The sequence below is a fragment of the Equus asinus genome, chromosome 17, assembly GCF_041296235.1.
Source record: "Equus asinus isolate D_3611 breed Donkey chromosome 17, EquAss-T2T_v2, whole genome shotgun sequence".
NCBI lineage: Eukaryota > Metazoa > Chordata > Mammalia > Perissodactyla > Equidae > Equus > Equus asinus.
This window is the reverse complement of record NC_091806.1, coordinates 40,335,200-40,354,649: the sequence shown is the minus strand read 5'-3', so window position 1 is coordinate 40,354,649 and position 19,450 is coordinate 40,335,200. Positions and strand designations below refer to the sequence as shown.

The following is a 19,450-nucleotide window of genomic DNA, read 5'->3' as shown; positions in this document are numbered from 1 at the left end:
TTCTCAGTGACTCAGGCATTGGCACAAAAGCCTGTAAAATAATGATTTTGAAATTCAGATGGTCTAAAGTTTTTTAAATTGTAAGTTACTGAGGGGCTGGTCCCATGGGCGAGTGGTTAAGTTCCCATGCTCCAGTTTGGGGGCCTGGGGTTCCCAAGTTCAGATCCTGGGTGTGGACCTACACAGCACTCATCAAGCTATGTTGTGGGGGAATCCCACATAGAAGAACTAGAATGACCTACAAATGGGACAGACAACCGTGTACTGGGGCTTTGGGTAGAAAAAAAGAGATTGGCTAACATCTGTTGCCAATTTTCCTCACCACAAAGCACAGTAAAAAGAAAATTATGAGTTAATGATATCAGCCCCACAGTATTTGGAGTGAGACTCCTCATTTCTTTTTTTCCCACTCATTCTGTAAAACTGGTTCTAGACCTGACCTCCAGGTCTGCTAGGACATTAACCTCAGGCATGTTCTTTGGAGGCAAACCTCTTCTTCCTTAAGATCCTGCCAAAGTCTAGAAGTCTGGTGGGAAGGTAGTTACTCAGGACAGAAAGTTTAGGAAATGCTCTGCTCTTCGGGACATTTTTTTCCAATTATTTTATTGAAATCATGAAGGTTTATAACATTGTATAATTGTGGGTATACATTATTATTCATCAATTCCTGTATAGCCCTCATTGAGCTCACCACCAGCAGTCTAATTTTTATCCATCACCATACATATGTGTCCCTTTTCCCCTTTCACCCACTCCTGTGCCCCCTTCCCCTTGTGTAACCACTAATCTTTTCCCTGTTCTTTTTGTGTGTGAGGAAGATTGGCCCTGAGCTAACATCTGTTGCCAATCTTCCTCTTTTTCTTTGAGGAAGATTGTCACTGAGCAAACATCTGTGCCAATCTCCCTCTATTGCAGGTGGGATGCTGCCACAGTGTGGCTTGACGTGTGGTACACGGTTCATGCCCAGAATCTGAACCTGTGAACCCCAGGCTGCCGAAGCACAGCACGAACGAACTTAACCACCAGACCCCTGTGCCAGCCCCTAATCTTTTCTTTTTATCCATGTGTTATGTATCTTCCACATATGAGTGAAATCATACAATATTTGTCTTTCTCCATTTGGCTTATTTTATTTAACATCATACCCTCAAAGTCCATCCATGTTGTTGCAATTGGGACAATTTTGTCTGTTTTATGGCTGAGTAGTATTCCATTATGTGTATGTATATATATATATACACACACACCAAATCTTCTTTATCCAATTATCTGTAGCAGGGCACTTGGGTTGCTTCCACATATTGGCTATTGTGAATAATGCTGCAATGAACACAGGGATTCATAAGTCTCTTTAAATTGTTGATTTCAAGATCTTTGAGATAGCTGGACCATATGGTATTTCTATTTTTAATTTTTTAGGAAATCCCCATACTGTTTTCTGTAGTGGCTGCATCATTTTACATTCCCACCAGTAGCATATTACGGTTCCCTTTTCTCCACATTCTCTCTAACATTTGCTAGTTTCTGTCTTGGTAATTATAGCCATTCTGACAGTTATAAGGTGAAATCTCATGGTGGTTTTGATTTGCCTTTCTCCAATAATTAGTGATATTGAACATCTTTTCATTTGTCTGATCACCATCTGTAAATCTTCTTTGGAAAAATGTCCATTCATATCCTCTGCCCACTTTTTGATCGGATTGTTTGGTTTTTTGTTGTTGATGTGTATGAGTTCTTTGTATATTTTGGAAATTAACCCCTTGTTGGATAAATGATTGCAAATATTTTCTCCCAGTTGGTGGGTTGTCTTTGTTTTGTTCATGGTTTCCTTTGCCAGTCAAATGTAGTCCCATTTGTTCATTTGTTTCTTTTGTTTTGCTTGCCTGACTAGACATGGCATTCAGAAGGATGCTGCTATGACTGATGTGAAAGAGTGTACCGCCTATATTATCTTGTAGGAATTTTATGATTTCAGTTCTTAATTTAAGTCTTTAATGCATGTTGAGTTAATTTTTGCATATGATGTAAGATAAAAAGCGTCGAGAAAGGAGATAAATAGACAAAATAAGAAAACTGCAGCTCTCTTTTAGAACAGGGTAGCAAATACTCAATTGTAACTTAAAAGATAAAGGGAAGAAAAGCATCAAAGGTAACCAGAAACACTTCAAATGAGTCACAAGCTCACAACACAAAACAGAATAATTTGTGACAACAATAACTCAGAATGGGAAGAAACTGCTGAAGTTAATGGAGATAAGAGCCTATCAGAAAATGGACTATTTCATCTTTGGTATCTTTTATACAAACCTCATGGTAACCACTACACCAAAAATCAGAGCAGAGCTACAATTCATTAAAAGAAAGAGAAAACTGAGAAAACCTGCACATAAAACCACCAAAATGAAATGTCACTCAGAAATACAAAGGAAGAGAAATGATAGAAATATGGCACAACCAGAAAACATGAGATAAATTGGCAGTATCAAGCCTTCATATATCAATAATCACTCTAAATGTAAATGGATTGAATTCCCCAATCAAAAGACACAGAGTAGCTGGATGGATTAGAAAACAAGACTCAACAATATGCTGCCTCCAGGAAACACAACTCAGCTCTAAAGACAAACATAGGCTGAGAGTGAAGGGGTGGAAGATGATATTCCAAGTTAATGGCAAACAAAAGGAAGCAGATGTTGCCGTACTTATGTTAGACAAAGGAGACTTCAAGATTAAAAAAGACAATGAGAAACAAAGAGGGGCAGTATACAATCATATAAGGGACATTCCACCAAGAGGACACAACACATACGAATATATATGCACCTAACACAGAAACACCAACATCTTTAAAGACACTATTAAGAGATGTAAAAGGAGAGGGTAACAGCTTCCATGTATAATAGTAGCGGACCTCAACACTCCACTTATGTCAATGGATGTCATCCAGACAGAAAGTTAACAAGCAAATAGTGGATTTAAATGAAACACTTGATCAGATGGACTTAAGAAATATAGAGAGAGCATTCCATCCAAAAACAGCAGGGGACATATGGCTGTCAGTGAGATATTCATTGTTCACAGTATCCAGGCCACTCCTCTACTACATGTCTTACTTGCCTTGGATCCAGCCTGCTGTGGCGATTTCACAGCCATGTCTCTTTGTACAATGTGAATAGTCCTAGGATCGTTGTGAGGCCTGAATGAGATACAACAGATAAGTCCTCAGAACATGGCTGGGCACAGAGTAGGTGCTATCTGCACATCAGCTGCCAGAGATTAGTTTTATAAAAATGAGAAAGAAGTTATGATAAACCTTGAAGGACTGCTAGGACCATCATAAACCAGTGAAGTCTCTGCTTCTACTTCACATTCTCTACAAGATCTAGAGATAATTGTGTTCAGATCTGAGGTCAAAGTCCTAAGTTGAAAATAAAGCACTGTATTTGATCCAGGCTTACTTGATATTTTTCTGACTCCTTCTTAAAAGAGTTTTATTGAGATAAAATTTACATATCACTTCTTCTCAAACATAGTCTACATTCTGTTGGCCTAGTCATCCTCTCAATACCCACCACCAAGCTATGTTTACACATTTTCAAAATTCAATAAAACATGAATGGCAAACAATTACATACCACTTACTCGATGCAGAGCACTGGTGAAAACCTCTTTTAATTTTCACATCTGCAATCCAATGAGCAGAGTGATGTTGAAACATTGTCTAAACTGGGATACTTTGGAGGGTGAAAGAGGTCACTAAATGGATGCAATGCTGGGACAGTAACATAAATCAGGATTCTCCTGAGCCAACTGAGATGTGTGGTCTCCCTCCCCATGAGGTAAGCATATCATTTCTCCCCAGCTGCTGACAATGAGACAAGACAGGTCAAGTAACTTGACCAAGGACACACAGCTAGTGGAAGGCAGAGCCTGGATAAGAGGCAGGGTGTTTTGATTCGAGAGACTGCTCCTGACACTATTGATATCTTGAGTTGGAGACTTATGGACCTTCACTTTGTGGCTCATATGGATCCTTGGGACCTTGATCCCACATCTGCACTAGGTGAACTCCAGGTGGATTTTTGGGCAGTTTTCTGCCTGTGGCGTTTCCTCTCAGTGAGATTCCTTTCCCAAGTGTCCTTGCCTCAGTCTCACAGAATTGAAACTCCTTATTCATTCCCAATGTCACATCAAAGACAGCCCACTTCATGTGCTCTCTTCTGGCCCCTGAATCTCTTGGGATGTCCCTTCCCAGGACCTCATGGCTCTCTGAGAGCAGCTCTGTCTGGACATCCCAGGACCTAATCCCAAGGCCCTTTACTCCCTATTCATGCTCCTTGAGGGCACAGTCTGTGCACCTCTGGTCTTTGTTGGACAGTAGTCAACATGTAGCTGCTTCATTAATTGTTGTGTAAGTGTGTTTCAGGACAGATTTTTAATTTTTACAAAGAATTCACTGATTATATCACATGGTTTATTATTCCCTCTGTTTAGCGAGAGAAGCTCATTTAAGCTTGAATCTTTGGTAAAGGCAAGAATCAAACCCAACACTAAAACCAGACATCAGCGTGCATCCTGGTGCTAACACCACCTTCTTTCTGTTCTAGGATGAGGACTTTGGAGTCACAACAGAGAGGCGTCAGGTGAAGAGAGGAGGAAGTTGAAGCCCATAACATCAGGGATGGGCCAACTCAATCTCCCTGTTCTGCAGAAGTAGCCATTACCTTGATCCAACATAAACCGGATCCGTCTAACGACTTGTGTCAGGGAGCCAGATTTGTTAGCTCAAATCAAAGCTGATGGGGAAAGATCAGTTCAGCCTCAGGTAATTCCCCTTGGCTCATTCACCAAAACAGTGAACTTTGCACAGCTTGACCTTTCCATAAAATGTGTGGTTAAATACTTAATCCCATACACTTGTGACAGTTCATATGGTTCATTAGGTACCTACAAAAACATCTTCTCTATTTGTTAGTAATTTTCCCTCCACTGTGTGCCCACATTTTCTTCCTAAGTGTAGGCATCCACAGTTGTGAATCTCTGGTCCTTAGGAGCATTACAAATAGTGTGTGCAGGTTCTGACATAAAGTATTTCCACTGCTAGAGCAGTGATTTTCTTCTAGGACTGATTTACTTCCTCATCCCACCCATATCTGTGGACATTATTAATGCCTAGAGATGTTTGTGGTGCTTCCACAGGGTGGGTGGTGTGCTATTTTCATCAGATGGGTAGAGACCAGGCATGCTGCTAAACAACCTGCAATGCTCAGGACATTCACTCACAAAAGAATTCTTCAGCCTCCAACCTCAGTAAAGCCGTGGTTGGGAAACCATGCCATAGAGAAATGTCTAAAAGCATTTGCCCTTGTCGTGAAAGGTCAGTAGTGCAAGGCAGCCTCACACAGTGGACCGTGAGTGGAGTCCCAGTGCAGACAGACACCGGCAAGAGCGTGGGCATCTGTACCCTCTAGTGTGTGGAGTTCAGCTTTGTGGCCAAACCTCTGCCCAGATAGTCCCCATATTTTCTCTGTCCTGTCATCCTCATCCAGGTTACCCTTCAAGATCCAAGTCAATCATAACCTCATCACAAAATCTTCCTTCCTGGAGAATGCACAGATCATAAGGTCTTTGCTCTCCTTGAATTTCTATAGGGCTTTAGTTTCTATGATAGAATCTCATTCTTAGTGATGTGCCTCATCCTTTTCTTCGGTTCTCACTCTCTCATTTTACATGATAAAAATGTCTTGTCATTTAACATGATAATTAATTTTTAAGGAAGTTTAATAAATTATGTTTGCACAGTGCCTGGCCATAGATAGCAAGAAAAAATGTTGCTACTTCCTTTATTACCTCTATTGTTATTAGCTACAGATGGTTTTGCAACACAGGGACCTATGTGGAAGATGACAACCGTATATTTCTAGCAAGGAATGCTTGATGCTCCTCTTCTCTGTGCAAGGAACTGTGCTAAGCAAGGATGAGAATACCAGATATTGTCCTGCAATTGTGGAGCTGAGGTCTTGGGGACTAGCATCAATTAATTGATTATACATTTGTAAATCTTCAAACTCGTAACTGAGTCAAAAAACATCAATGTGCCAGAAAAGCCTACAAAAGGGACATTGACCAAGTCATCGGGGCTAGGGACAAATCCCCCAAGGATGGGAAGATTGAACTGAAATAGTCCATTAGACAAGAAGGAGGGAAGACATGAAAAAGCATGAACTATGAAAAGTATAAAAAACCTGAACAGTTGTGAAGAGCTTTCAGAATAATCAAAATATGTCCCTCCCTGATGAAATGTACTGTGAACCTGAGCCTGTGCGAGCACAAGCTCTGTTCAGCAGATGTGGAGATGTTGTGACAGCTCAGCGTGCCATCAGAGAGGTTTCACTACCCAAGTCATGCCCATGAGTCTGTAGACTAAAACCGTAAGCCTGGTTTCCTCCTCCATAGATTTCAGAGAGAGAAGGTGTATCTAGGTTTCCTTAGTGTTCTGACAAGTGGTGATTATGTTGTTTTCATCAGTGCCCTAAACTAGGAACTGGTGACAACCCATGAGGTTTGACAAACAAGATAACAGTAAAGATTTTTTGAGAGATTAGTATGTGCCAGACCCTGGTAAATCTACACACACGTGCACACGTATTCATCCTACAAAACCTATCATGGGGCACTTTTATGAGCCATCTTTTCCGGATGAGAAAACTGGGTCCTCTTAGAGAAACTGAGTAATTGTCCGAAGGTCTGAGACCATGAACGAGCTGAATATAGCTCTCCGTGCTCCTCACCACCGTGTCTCCTGATCCTGGGGGTGGAGGCAGAGCTGCCTACAGGTAGCCCCTACCATCTTGTGTAACTGATGTGGGTGCCACTGTGGCCCTCCACTGGGCTTATCCAAACCTTGCAGTGTGCTCACTGATAAAACAACTTGTAAACATGCTCCTTTATAATAAAGGTCTTTCTCGGTTCTTCTCAGTTCTGCTACCCCACAGAATCACCAGTGGAGTTTAAATAGTACAGGTGCCTGGGCATCACCTCAGGCCTACTGAATCAAAATCTCCAGAGAAGGGAGTCAGGAAATAGGTATTTTTTAAAAGCTCCAAAGTGATTTGATTGTACAATTGAGACTGAAAACCTATGTCCGGGACTGTGAGTCCTCTCAAATATGCTTTCATTTAAGCAGGTAATTTCTGATGAAAGACAATGTGTCCTACTCACACAGAGCAGGATGGCACAAGAGTGGAATGGCAGGTGGGGATTGTATTGCCTTGGCTGGGTGCTGCCTTCACCTGCGTTAGAAATGAAATTGACCCTGGTAGAAAAGCTCGATTTGAATGGAAGACTTGAGCTCATGGGAGGGGAAATGGGCACCTACCGTGTTCACCTGTCTCTTCATTCCATCATCTTCCCTGCCTGGATTCCAAGATCAGAGAAACTCTCAACACCTGTGATGTTTCTCTGGCTCCTGACACCCCCGGACTTCTGGGGAAGAAAGAGCATTGAGTTCATTTAATCATCACAATAAATCTACGATGACAGGTGGGTGGCTAGTCATCATTATAGGCTTACTCTTCGGGGACTGAAGATATGAACCTCTGCATTGTTGTCATCTCCACCAGACACAAAGTCTCTGGCCTTGGAATGAGCCAGTGAGAGAACAGATAAAGCAGGTTCTCCTCAAGGAAGCTCTCCAAGGGTGGGGTGTGTTCCACAGTGTTTTAAGATATCTCTGTGAAGGTGGTGGTTATGGAAGGGAGAGGATAATTCTTGTTCAGACTTGATCAGTGTGTCCTTGAACCAGGCAGGTCAGCCATCAGCATGCAGAGGAGCAGTCAAATTGGGTCTCCCTAGGAACCTGTCTCTATAACCAAAGTGCAGCCTGCAGCTTTCCAGTCCCCTGATCTGCCCTCCTGGTGTCACAACATACTTGTGCCTCTGCACTGTCATAAACATACAAAGAGCAAAGGCTCGGAGGTACACAGGACACAGTTCTAGAGGTGATGGAACGCTCCCCTGGAGGACAGAGCAGAATCCCTCAGGGCTGCTCTCCTGGAGTCTGTCCCACCTGGGAAGGAGGGAGGCGTGGGGAAAGTGACACAGAGGGATGAAATCAGCCCTGAGTCAGAAAGGGAGGGCTGGAAGCCAGACCTTGTGACCTGCCACGTGCTAGGTGGGCAGAACCAGTGATGCTTTCCGGGTACAAACAGCCCTGGACTCCCCAGGCTCCTGAGTGCAGCTCCTAACTGCTCATGATTTGCTAAAGCTGCAAGCTCAAAGCAAGTAAACAACCATGAGGCTGTTCCTGCCAGTCCTGTTGGTCACTCTGGCCCTTTGCTGCTGTGAGAGTGAGTATCATTTCTCATAAGTCCTGAACCAGCTGTGGTAAGTAACCTTGTCTGAACTAGATGAACTTAATTGGGGTGATCAGATCAAAATCCAAACCTTTTCCTCGACTTGTGAACTAGCCCCCAAAAGCCCGGGGCTCATTTTCTCAAAACCTAATACTCCGGAACTTTTACAACAAATCATTGCAGGCAAACTTAAGAGTTTTCCACCTGAAGCCTGACTCCTTGTCCGTGATCTGTGTTTGAGAACCTGCCTAACCTAATAAGATTTGGATGAGAATCATGGCTCTGCCACTTACCAGCACTTCGAGCTCGAACAAAATGTTTAATGTCCTCAAGTCTCCTCACGTCATCAGGTTTTACAGGAAGCACTGACAGCAGCTACGACAATGGAGTGGCATGAAGTGTGTCAGGAGTCCAGTTTTAGGTGTCGATCTGACATCTCCTAGTTATCAAACGTTCTCCTTCCAGAGAGTTTTAGGTGTCAGTTGAGTCCATAGCATTTAAACTCATAGATTCAGATTCATAAAATGCTACAAATGGAAGAGTTTTAGAGAGTTCTCGGTTCAAGAAGAGCCAGTGTTCTCTGAATCTCTGAATAACAAATCTTCAAGTGGGCTCTGTGAATAAGCAGCACTCAATGTGTCTAGGATTACCACCAGGACTTGGAGGAGAGCTAGCACCGCCATTAGGGCTATAGTTTCTATTTTTCTAGATTAGTTCTAGCCATTTATTAAACGATACTTCTGCATGTCATCATGCCCCTGATACTGACCTATTCTCACAGAGTCTTTCTCTTTCATCTGACTTTCTAAACATCCACCTCTTTCCCTTTCTGGCCTCTGCTTTTACCATCTCCAAATACTCTGCATAGTTGGATGTCTAACTGGGGACAGATCAGAGCCAGGTAGGATATGTCTCAGGCTCCACGCTGCTTGCAAAACCTTGGGGGGCTGGAGAAGCCAGATGAGGAAAAGTGGTTACTTCAAGTCTCAGCACAATTCCAGGGGGTCAGGAACGGGCCACAGTTTCCAACTCTCTGAGAAATTCTGACCAGCACTGCAGAAAAAAAGGGCTAATCATAACTTTCTGTACAAGCTCCAAATGTGTTCAAAGTGATTAGATTTACCTTTTTTAGCTTTGTAGCTATGTCTGTATCCCAGGACATAATCCTATTCTTTAATTTGGTCTCAAGGCATCATCCAATGTATAAATACTTTACTTCCTCTTCTCCAGATTTACTCTTCCTTCTATGATCTCCAGTAAGATTCTGAACCTGTCATTTATTTGAAATTTTATTATTAAAAATCTCCTCCCGGGGCTGGCCCCGTGGCTGAGTGGTTAAGTTCGCGCGCTCCGCTGCAGGCGGCCCAGTGTTTCGTGGGTTCGAATCCTGGGCGCGGACATGGCACTGCTCATCAAACCACGCTGAGGCAGCGTCCCACATGCCACAACTAGAAGGACCCACAACGAAGAATATACAACTATGTAACGGCGGGGGGCTTTGGGGAGAAAAAGGAAAAAAAATAAAATCTTTAAAAAAAAAAAAATCTCCTCCTGCCCAATATTTAAGACAAGTAAGGTGTTACTCTATTAGAAGGAAAACCCAATCTAGAAAAAGTAAATTTAAGGAAAAAAGAGTAGTTTTGGAAAGGAGCGTTGGGACCCTGAAAAAAAAAAAGAATTAGGCATCATGAAACCTGGTGTCCAGTCCTAGCTCTGCTGCATGCAGTGTGACCTTGAGGAAACCATGACTTTGAGGGTCTCACAATATCATCAGCACAATGAAAAGATGAAAATATAAAATCCCTGGGTTTCATGTCTAGTTCTAAAATCAAGAGCCAGAGGAAAAATCGCCTTTGCTTAACACGAATTGTATTTCTTTTTCTTCTGCTCCAGCCAATGCGGCCGCCTGTCCAGCCGTTGCTACTGATATAGCAAACTTCTTTCTCCTTCCTGACTCTCTCTTCAAGCTACAACTTAGCAAATATCAGGCACCTCCAGAAGCCAAGGATGCCACGATGCAAGTGAAGCAATGTATAAATGAGATCTCTGCTGGGGACAGATATATAATCACAGAGACCTTGGTAATTCTTTCTTCTCGGTACATAGAGACTTCTCCTCAGATGAACAGAGAGGAAGGAGGTCAGGGTGCTGCTCTTGAGGGGACAGATGGTAGAGGCACCTGCCTCTCTGTTCACATCTGATAGGGTGACCCAGTGCCCACAGGGTGCATAATAAGATTATACCTACTGCACTATACCAAGGCTGCACAACGACCTGGCCATCTTCCTCTTTCTCAGGTCACCTCTCTGGGTACCACGTTGCTCATAGTGTCCTGTGGAGGAGGACACTTGGGGCCCCATGTAGTGATGTTGAAGGGTAAAAGCACTGCTGCCTCCCTGCCTGGAAGCTTTCCTGAGGGCGAGTTCCCTCACCCAGGGACACAGTCCCTGTGGAATCTCATGGGGAGTGTTAACCGTTGAATGAAGAGACAGGTGAGAGGGAGGGAAATAGACCTTGTCCTCCATCAGGATGGAGGCGGTGCTGGCTGGGTCCTTGCCGGCTTCTACAGAGGTGAGGCCCACTCCTTGCACCTCGGTCCACTTTTCTATTCCTCACCCACAACTCTCCTCCTTATCATGGCCAGTGGCAGAGACCTCACTTTTTATGTCTCCTGTGGCCACTTGTGAAGGTAAAACACTGAAATTATGTCTTTATCAAGAAATTAGATATTTAAAGGTATCTCTCAACCCATCTACCTCTGAATTTAGGTCATGAGGTTCAGCTGCAAATGCCCACAGATGCTTGATTCTCAGTGTTGGAAATACAAGTGCCATCAGGTTGAATTTCCACACCACACAGCAGGGAATCTCCTGAAAGCAGTACTTCCCAAGTCCTCTTTGCTGGCGTCCTCTCTCTCAGGACGTCCACGTCTCAACCCTGTGTCCCCTTTGGAGTCTTCTGTCCAAGGACATAAAAAAAAGAAAACCTGCACTGCTCTGTCCAACCCTTCACCCACTCCTTCCATAGAAACCTGAGTCCTACTCTCGGGTCACCTCAGGGTTTGTTTGCTGGACTATGAAATGGTTCTTTCCTGACTTTCATGGTTGCTTGAATTGTATCTGAGTCCATTTAGTTTATTGCACACTGGGGTCCTGCCTGGTGTCTTCCATTTGCCTTTGGTTGGTTGAAATTTCATTGACATCTTGGTGTGAAGAACGGTCTATGTTAATGTGTCATCTCTAGGAGAAGCATGACTGACCTCCCATTTCTTTCTCGTTTTTTTTCTATTTCAGGGGAAAATAGTGTTGCAGTGTGGTGCATGAATCTTCTAAAGTAGTACCCCTGTCTTTCAATGGTCACCTGCTCCTCCCTGGAAAATGTAAAGGTTTCAACATCTTGCTTTAATAAATTACTTGCCTTGCATTTCTCTACTTGTCTTGTCATTATCCAACAGCCTCTACACTCGAGGTGGGGTGGTTTCCATCATGAAGTTGCCATTGGGTGTTGTCACTAGTAAATTTCTCATACCCAACATGCAGTTACCCATGGCGGCCTGAGGTCCTGTGATCAGAAGAGGAAGTATTTGTCGTGAACCATCCTGCATTACTTCACAGATTTCCCATTTATGTTGCCACGAGTGAAAAGAATGGCTAGGGTAAAAGGCAATGAAAACATCCCTGCTACTGGTCTTTACTGAGTGATACTTGTAGCCTAACTGTCTGCCCAGCCAGGTGGTTCCCAATCGGAAGCATCAGTAATATTTAGTCCTCATCACCACCCACTGGTTTTCCCCCTTCACTGTGCTTTCAAACCTATGAACTGTCCAGTGTAATTTGTTTTCATCCACCTCTCAAATGTAATGAATCACTGGGGTTTAATCTTCAGTTAACTCTTTTTCACTGTGCACACTCCCACGACTCATCGATGTCTGCGCCACTCACCAACACCTCAGGCTGATGCTTCCTCCCTCACATTCTCCCAAGATGTCCAGACACAAGCATCCGGCTGACATCTGGACAACTCTATTCAAGCACTCCACAGTTATTTCTGAGGGAATATATAAAATTTAACTCATTGTCTGCCCACAACCTACTCCCCTTCCATGTGCCACCACATCCTGGCAAATGGGACCACCACCCAATGAGGCATCTGACTCAGAAAACGTGGATGCATCATAGGCTCTGAGTTAGTTTCCCGTGGCTGCTCTAACACACTACCACGCACTTGGTGGCTTCAAGCTGCTTATTTTCTCACAGTTTGGAAGACAGGAATCCACAGTCTGTACCACTCTGCCAAAATCACTGTGTCAGGAGGACCATGCTCCCTGTGGAAAGTTGAGCTGAAAACCTCCGAGGTGCTTCCAGCTGCGATGGCTGACATTGTACCTCATCTTGTGTCCATATCACTCCAATCTCTGCTCTGTGAGGCCACCTTGCTTTCTCTTTTTCTGAGTGTATAAAGTTTTCCTCTGTCTCCTTGATGCAAAATCTATGGGATTGCATTTAGAGGACGCCAGAAAATTCAGGTTAATGTCCCCATCTCACAATCCTTATCATTTTCCACATCTGCAAAGTCCTTTTCTGCCAAGGCGGAGTAACATCATAGTACCAGGGATAGTGATGCAAATATTTGGGGTGTTTTGTAGCTTACTCTAGTTCATCTCCCTCCTGCTGTCTAAGAGCCCACAAAATTCTGCCTCCTCCACTGCCACAGCATCGCCTCTGAGCTTCCCCTGCTTTCCATCCCCATAACCATCCTCACAGTCCAGTCCTAGTCCTTCCCGGCTTTCTCAAAAGTCTCCTAAATGATCTCCTGGGCTCTGAGATACGTTCCAGCCACACATCGACTCGTTGACACCACAGTGATCCTCCCAAATCAAAATGTGACCCTGATCTCACTTTGATAACCCTGAAATACTAGTGGGCACGTGTATCCAAATGTTTCAAGTAAGAGGACATTATTAATTCTGAACTCACTCTCACATCTTTCATAGTAGGTATTTTTACACCACCTCTTGATTTAGAAATGGAGGGTGACAGTTATCTACTCTTATCAATGATCAGCAGTGCTTTTACAATAAATGTGTATTTTTAATCACATCTAGAAGTACATACCCTGAAATTAGTCCTTATTCTGTGAAACACATTATGTATCCAGTCTACACACTATGCTTGGTGGATGCAAGGATTCAGCGAGCTCTTGCAACGCCCTGAGAACCCAGATTGGAGTCGCTGCTGGAGGGGCCAGTCTCACTGTTGGCGTTGGGCACAAGGACTTTGAAGACCCCATCCCCGGGCAGCCCTCTGACCTCATCCCCCTGCTCACCAAGGATTCTATGCTCAGCCTTAGTGCTCTATTTGCCATTCACTTATGCATTACAGGGAGTCTCACCCTTGTACCAGACCTCTCATGCCCCCTTTTGCCTCTCTATCCTTCCCTGCACAGGAAAGCTGACATACTATGTGTAGTGTCCATTTCTTGTGTCCTCCTTTGTGAAGTCCCCTTTGACTCTCACATTCTAAAATAAACCTTTGTTCACAGACATTAATTTTATTTTTTAATTTTTAATTATTTTTTTGAGGAAGATTAGCCCTGAGCTAACATGTGCTGCCAATCCTCCTCTTTTGGCTGAGGAAGATCAGCACTGAGCTAATATCCATACCCATCCTCCTCTACTTTATATGTGGGACGCCTGCCACAGCTTGGCTTGATAAGTGATGCTAGGCCCACACCTGGGATCGGAATCGGTGAACCCTGGGCCACCAAAGCAGAACGAATGAACTTAATCACTGCGTCACCGGGCTGGCCCCTCACAGACACTAATTTTACACTCAACAACACAGACAGAGATACATATTTTTACACACACACACAGAAACTCACAGACACGTACACCTAATTAGACATGCACACAGACACAGACATACACACAGATACACACACAGTCACAGACACACCTAGAAACATGCACAAAAGACACACACACAGACAGGCATACACATCCTTCTATTATCACTTTATCTTTCTGTGATATAATGTTAATATCACAGAGTTGTGGTGAGAATTTATTGAATGAATTAATAATGTAAAGCAACAAACAATATCAACCATTATTATTTTTCCTAAGACACTGAGAGCGTGTGTGCATTGAGCACCCTTACGGTCTGGACAGTTTACCTATTTGTCTCATGTAGTCCTCACTAGTCTCCAGGAAGGTAAAAGAGGTTCCTGCCACTGACCATCAGTGGGGATGAAGAATGTCCTACCCAGCGTTTCTCAACCTTGGCTCTCTGTTAGAATTAATCAGGAGGATTTCCAAAGCAAGTGATGCCCAGGCCCCAGTCCAGGAGAAATACATTAGTGTCTGCGTATAGAACCGAGGCAGTCCCCATTTCCTCACCTCCATCTCCTACAGGGGCAGCCACTCAGTGAATAGGGAGGAGGACCAGACTCTCCATGAGAGACAGAGAACCCCCAGTGTCACCAAAGAAATCACCTTCAGATCTTTCTTTGGTCACTTATAGTCCTTCATACCTGGCAATTGCAAGTCACTCATGAGTTTCACAGCTGTAAAGCTAATGAGCTTATGATCTCAAGCAGGAGAATTTGCTTCATGAGCTGCTATGTAAGAGTGTGAGTTGGGATAATGTAAACTCCAAAGCCTGGGGCTGGAAGGTTTATTTGTCTTCTCAATGAAGAGGTTTAGATGTTTAGTAACTGTTTGGGATTATGACAAGTTTCTGGAAAAGGACAGTGGTGGCTGCATTGTGAATACACTTAATGCAACCGAATTATAGACCCAACCAGGGTTCAATCATAAATTTTATGCTATGTGTATTTTACCAAACACATAAAAATAGGCTTCACAGGCCAAGCCCTCCATGAGGCAGCAAAAAGATGACTGTAATGGGAGCAGGCCCTGTATTTCGATCCCCACTGGACATGCCCCCAAGAGCTGTTGGCACCTCAAAGTCAAATTACCTCTGGTGTCAACTGTGTTTGATTTGCCTCCTGGAATATTTATTGTTGAAGATATGACTAATTTTAAGAAACTCTGGTTCAAACTCACAGATTGAGTTCATCCAAGTACAAAGGATTGACTCGTGCAGAGTCTTGCCTTTATCCCTTGAGGCCTCTCATTCCTCCCCTGGGCAAGTCCTATCATGCTCTGCCTAGACTCACCTCCTCAAGTATCTTCTCCCTGCAGCCATCTCACTCTCTGTGACAGGGCCAATATTCTGAACACAAAGCTCTGGTTCTGTCACACCCTCACTTAAAGAAACCTTCAATGACTACCATTTCTTATGGTATAAAGCTCAATGTCTCCATTCAGAAATTAGAATGTTCAGGACTGTATAATAATTAAGACCGTCTTGATTCAAAATTAAGCCTTCTTTCTTTCTCTCCCTTACTTGTACTTTTTCTCTTCCAGCTACTAAACATAGTTTCTCACATTGCTAGGGCATAGGGGAAGGGGAGAGACAGGAAATAAGAAAGTTCTGAATTGACTCATACTCTTTGGTTATTGGTCCAGGTTCTCTGGCCCAGGAAGATGCTGTCTCCTGTAGGAAACCATCATGGGTAATCCAGAAGCCCATATTACTAAGATTTCTTATTCTCTTCATTCCTTAATAAACATTCAAAGTACAACAAGGAGCTCTGGGAAAATAAAAATATGACAGCTGAAAAAAATAATAGTAAAGGAGCTGGAAGTCAAAATAAAATAGTGGAACAATGGTAATGGAAAGGAGGTGGAAAAGATAAGGAAATGTGAGGGAAAAGAAAAGAATATTAAAGCATCCACCCAGAAGGTCCAAGTAATGACGTCCCAGAATGAGGAAGATCATGATAGAAAGAAAACCACCAAAGAAATTCTACAAGAGAATTCTATACAAAAGAAAACTATGAAAGTGAATAGCCCACTCATTCCCCACATCAAAGCACATTTTTGTGACTTTTCGAAACATCATCCTAAAGAAAGGACTTTCTTTCAGAGAGAAACAGTAAATTGTGTCCAAGGATGGGGAATAAAAATTGAATCCAGACAGGACTTGGTGACACAGGAGTGGTACTAAAAATTCAGGGGCTCCAATCAATAATTGTATATGAATATAATTCTACATGCAGTCAACTATCATTTAATCATGAAGACAAATAAAGATATTTCAGATGTGCAAATCTTCAAAAGTTTTAATTCCAATGATTTTTTTCTCCAAAGGTATCAGATGATATGATCTACGAAAAAGAAGGAGTAGACAAAGAAAGATAAGGCTTGGAATCCAGTAAACACAGGATATAACATAGATTTTTCACAGATGAATCAGGGGAGAACTGTAAAACACGATATTTAGAACATGTCGATACCGGGGGACACAGTGAGGAAGCTGCAGACAAGCATTCTACAACATGACATGGACAGGAATGGACAGGGGTCCAGTGCTTCTCATTGGAGCTGTTTTTCAATATTTTCCTTTTGAACAATGCTCCTATATCCCTATTTTAAAACAAAAATTTTTGAAAATATACAACGTTGTAAGATAACAGAAGTGAAAAGGAAGGACAGGATAGAAAAAAAGGGCACAAAAAAATGGGCAGGAGGAAAATTTTACAAAAAATATGTAATTTGCTGCAAATGATCTGAGGTCAACTTGGAATCTACACTGCACAAAACTTAGGAGAAACTTGGTGTATTTTGATGAAAGAATTCATGAGTTTCCTTAAGGAATTATCACATTAAGTGAGAAGACGTGAGACAGAGAATTGAAGAAAGAGGTGAGGTATACCACTGAGAATGACATTCTACCATAGAAAGTAAAGGTCAATAGAAATTCAAGGATGAACAAAGCTCTTATGATGTGTGCATTCTGCAGGAAGGAAGACTTTGTGAGAAGGTGATGACTGATGGATCTTGAAGGACAAACTGGATGAGGGTGACAGAACAGAGAAAATATGGGGAGCATCCAGGCAGAGGCATGGCCGTGAAGCTGAGCTCTGCACACTAGAGTGTATAGATGCCTCAGTTCCTGACGGTGTCTGTCTGCACAGCAACTCTAGTCACTGTCCATCGCGTGAGGCTATTTCACACTACTGACCTTTCACCAGAAGGACCAATGCTCTTAGATATTTCTCTATGACATGGTGTCCCAACCATGGCTTTACTGACAAGAGGCTGAAGAATTCTTTTGTGAGTGAATGATCTGAGCATCACATGTTGTTTAGCAGCATCCCTGGTCTCTACCCACTTGATGCCAGCAAGACACCACCCACCCTGTAGAGACACCACGAATATCTCTAGACATTGACATTGTCCACAGATGTTGGTGGCATGAGGGAGTACATCAGACCCAGGAGAGCTTCACTGCTCTAGCAGTGGAAATACTTTATATCAGGTTCCAAACACTTCCCTTGTAATGTCTCTAATGACGAGGGGTTCACAACTGTGGACGCCAAGAGTTAGCAAGAAAATGTGGGCATGCAGTGGAGGGAAAGTTACTATTAGAGAAGATAATGGTGTCGTTATTTAATGAACCATACAAACTGTCATATGGGTATGGGATTCAATGTTTAAACACACATTTTGTGGAAATGTCAAGTTGTGTAAAGTTCAGGGTTTTGATGCATGAGCCAAGGAGAATTTCCCAGGGCTGACACCTGATCCTGGCTCTGCTTCCACATCCGGCTCACTGACTGAAGTCGTTAGATGGATCTGGGTTACACTGGATCAAGTTAATGCTTAATCCTGGGGATTAGGCAAAGTGAAGTGGCCCTAACCCTGAAGGCATGGGCTCCAACTGCCTCCTCTCCTCGCCTGTCCCGTCTCTGTTGTGAGTCCAAAGTCCTCGTCTAGAAACAAAAAGAAGGTGGTGTTAGAACCACGATGACATGCTGATGTCTGTTTTTCGTTTTGGGTTTGATTCTTTCCTTTACTAATGATTCAAATTTAAATAAGCTTCTGTCTCTAAATAGATGGAATAGTAAAACATGTCATATAATCAGTGAATTCTTTGTAAAAATTCAAATCTATCCTGAAAGACAGATACACAAAAATTAATTAAGTACCTACTGTATCCCTGTCATCACACAAAGAGAGGTGCAAAGGCAGTGAACTCAAGGAGGCTGAACAGGGAGGAGGGGGCCATGGGATGAGGTCCAGGATGTCAGGTGAGAGCTGCACTCAGAGAGCCATGGGGTCCTGGGAAGGAGGAGATCTCTGGAGATTCAGGGGCCAGAAAAGGGCACAGGAAGTGGGCTGTCTTTGATGTGGCATTGGGAATGAATAAGGAGTTTCAATTCAGTGGGACTGAGCCAAGGACAGGAGCAATGAGCTCAGGCGGAAACCGTGGGGCCTTCACAGAAATCCACCTGGAGTTCACCTAGGGCAGTTGTGGGGTCAAGGTCACAAGGATCCATCTGAGCCATAATGTGAATGTCCATAAGGCTCAAAGTCAAAATATCAAGAGTGTTGGGAGCAGTCTCTCGAATCAGAACACCTGTCTCCATATCCAGACTCTGCCACCCACTAGCCGTGTGCCCTTGGTCAAGTTACTTGACCTCTCTTGTCCCATTGTCAGCAGCTGGGGAGAAATGATATGCACACCTCATGGGGAGGGAGACCACACATCTCAGTTTGTTCAGGAGAATCTTGGTTTATGCTGCTGTCCCAGCATTCCATCCCTTTAGTGACCTCTTTCACCCTCCAAAGTACCCAAGTTTGGCCAATAAGTTTATCATCACCCTGTTCATTGATTTGTTGTGAAGTTTCAAAGAGGTTTTAACCAGTTCCCTGCATCAAGTAGGAGCTATGTCATTGTATGCCCTTCATGTTTTATTGACTTTTGAAGGCAAGAAAATAAGGATTGGTGGTGGGCATTGAGCAGATGCCTAGGCCAACACTATGTAGGCTATGTTTGAGAGAGAATACAGAGCTTTATTTTCAGACTTAGGACTTTGACCTCAGATCAGAACATGATGATCTCTAGATCTTTTAGAGAATGTGAAGTAGAAGCAGAGTCTTCGGGGGTCCATAATGGTCCTAGTCATCCTTCAAGGTTTATCATGTCATCTTTCTTATTTTTATAAAATTAATCACTATTAGC

The 19,450-nt window shown here is 43.1% G+C and overlaps 1 long non-coding RNA gene across 1 annotated transcript; it reads left to right on the top strand.

Moving 5' to 3' along the window:
- Positions 1-8,136: 8,136 nt before the first annotated feature.
- LOC106822849 (uncharacterized) lies at positions 8,137-11,784 on the top strand. The gene is made up of 3 exons (XR_011495131.1): positions 8,137-8,348; positions 10,248-10,435; positions 11,648-11,784. It is a non-coding gene; the product is annotated as an uncharacterized lncRNA (long non-coding RNA).
- The last annotated feature ends 7,666 nt before the right edge of the window (positions 11,785-19,450 follow it).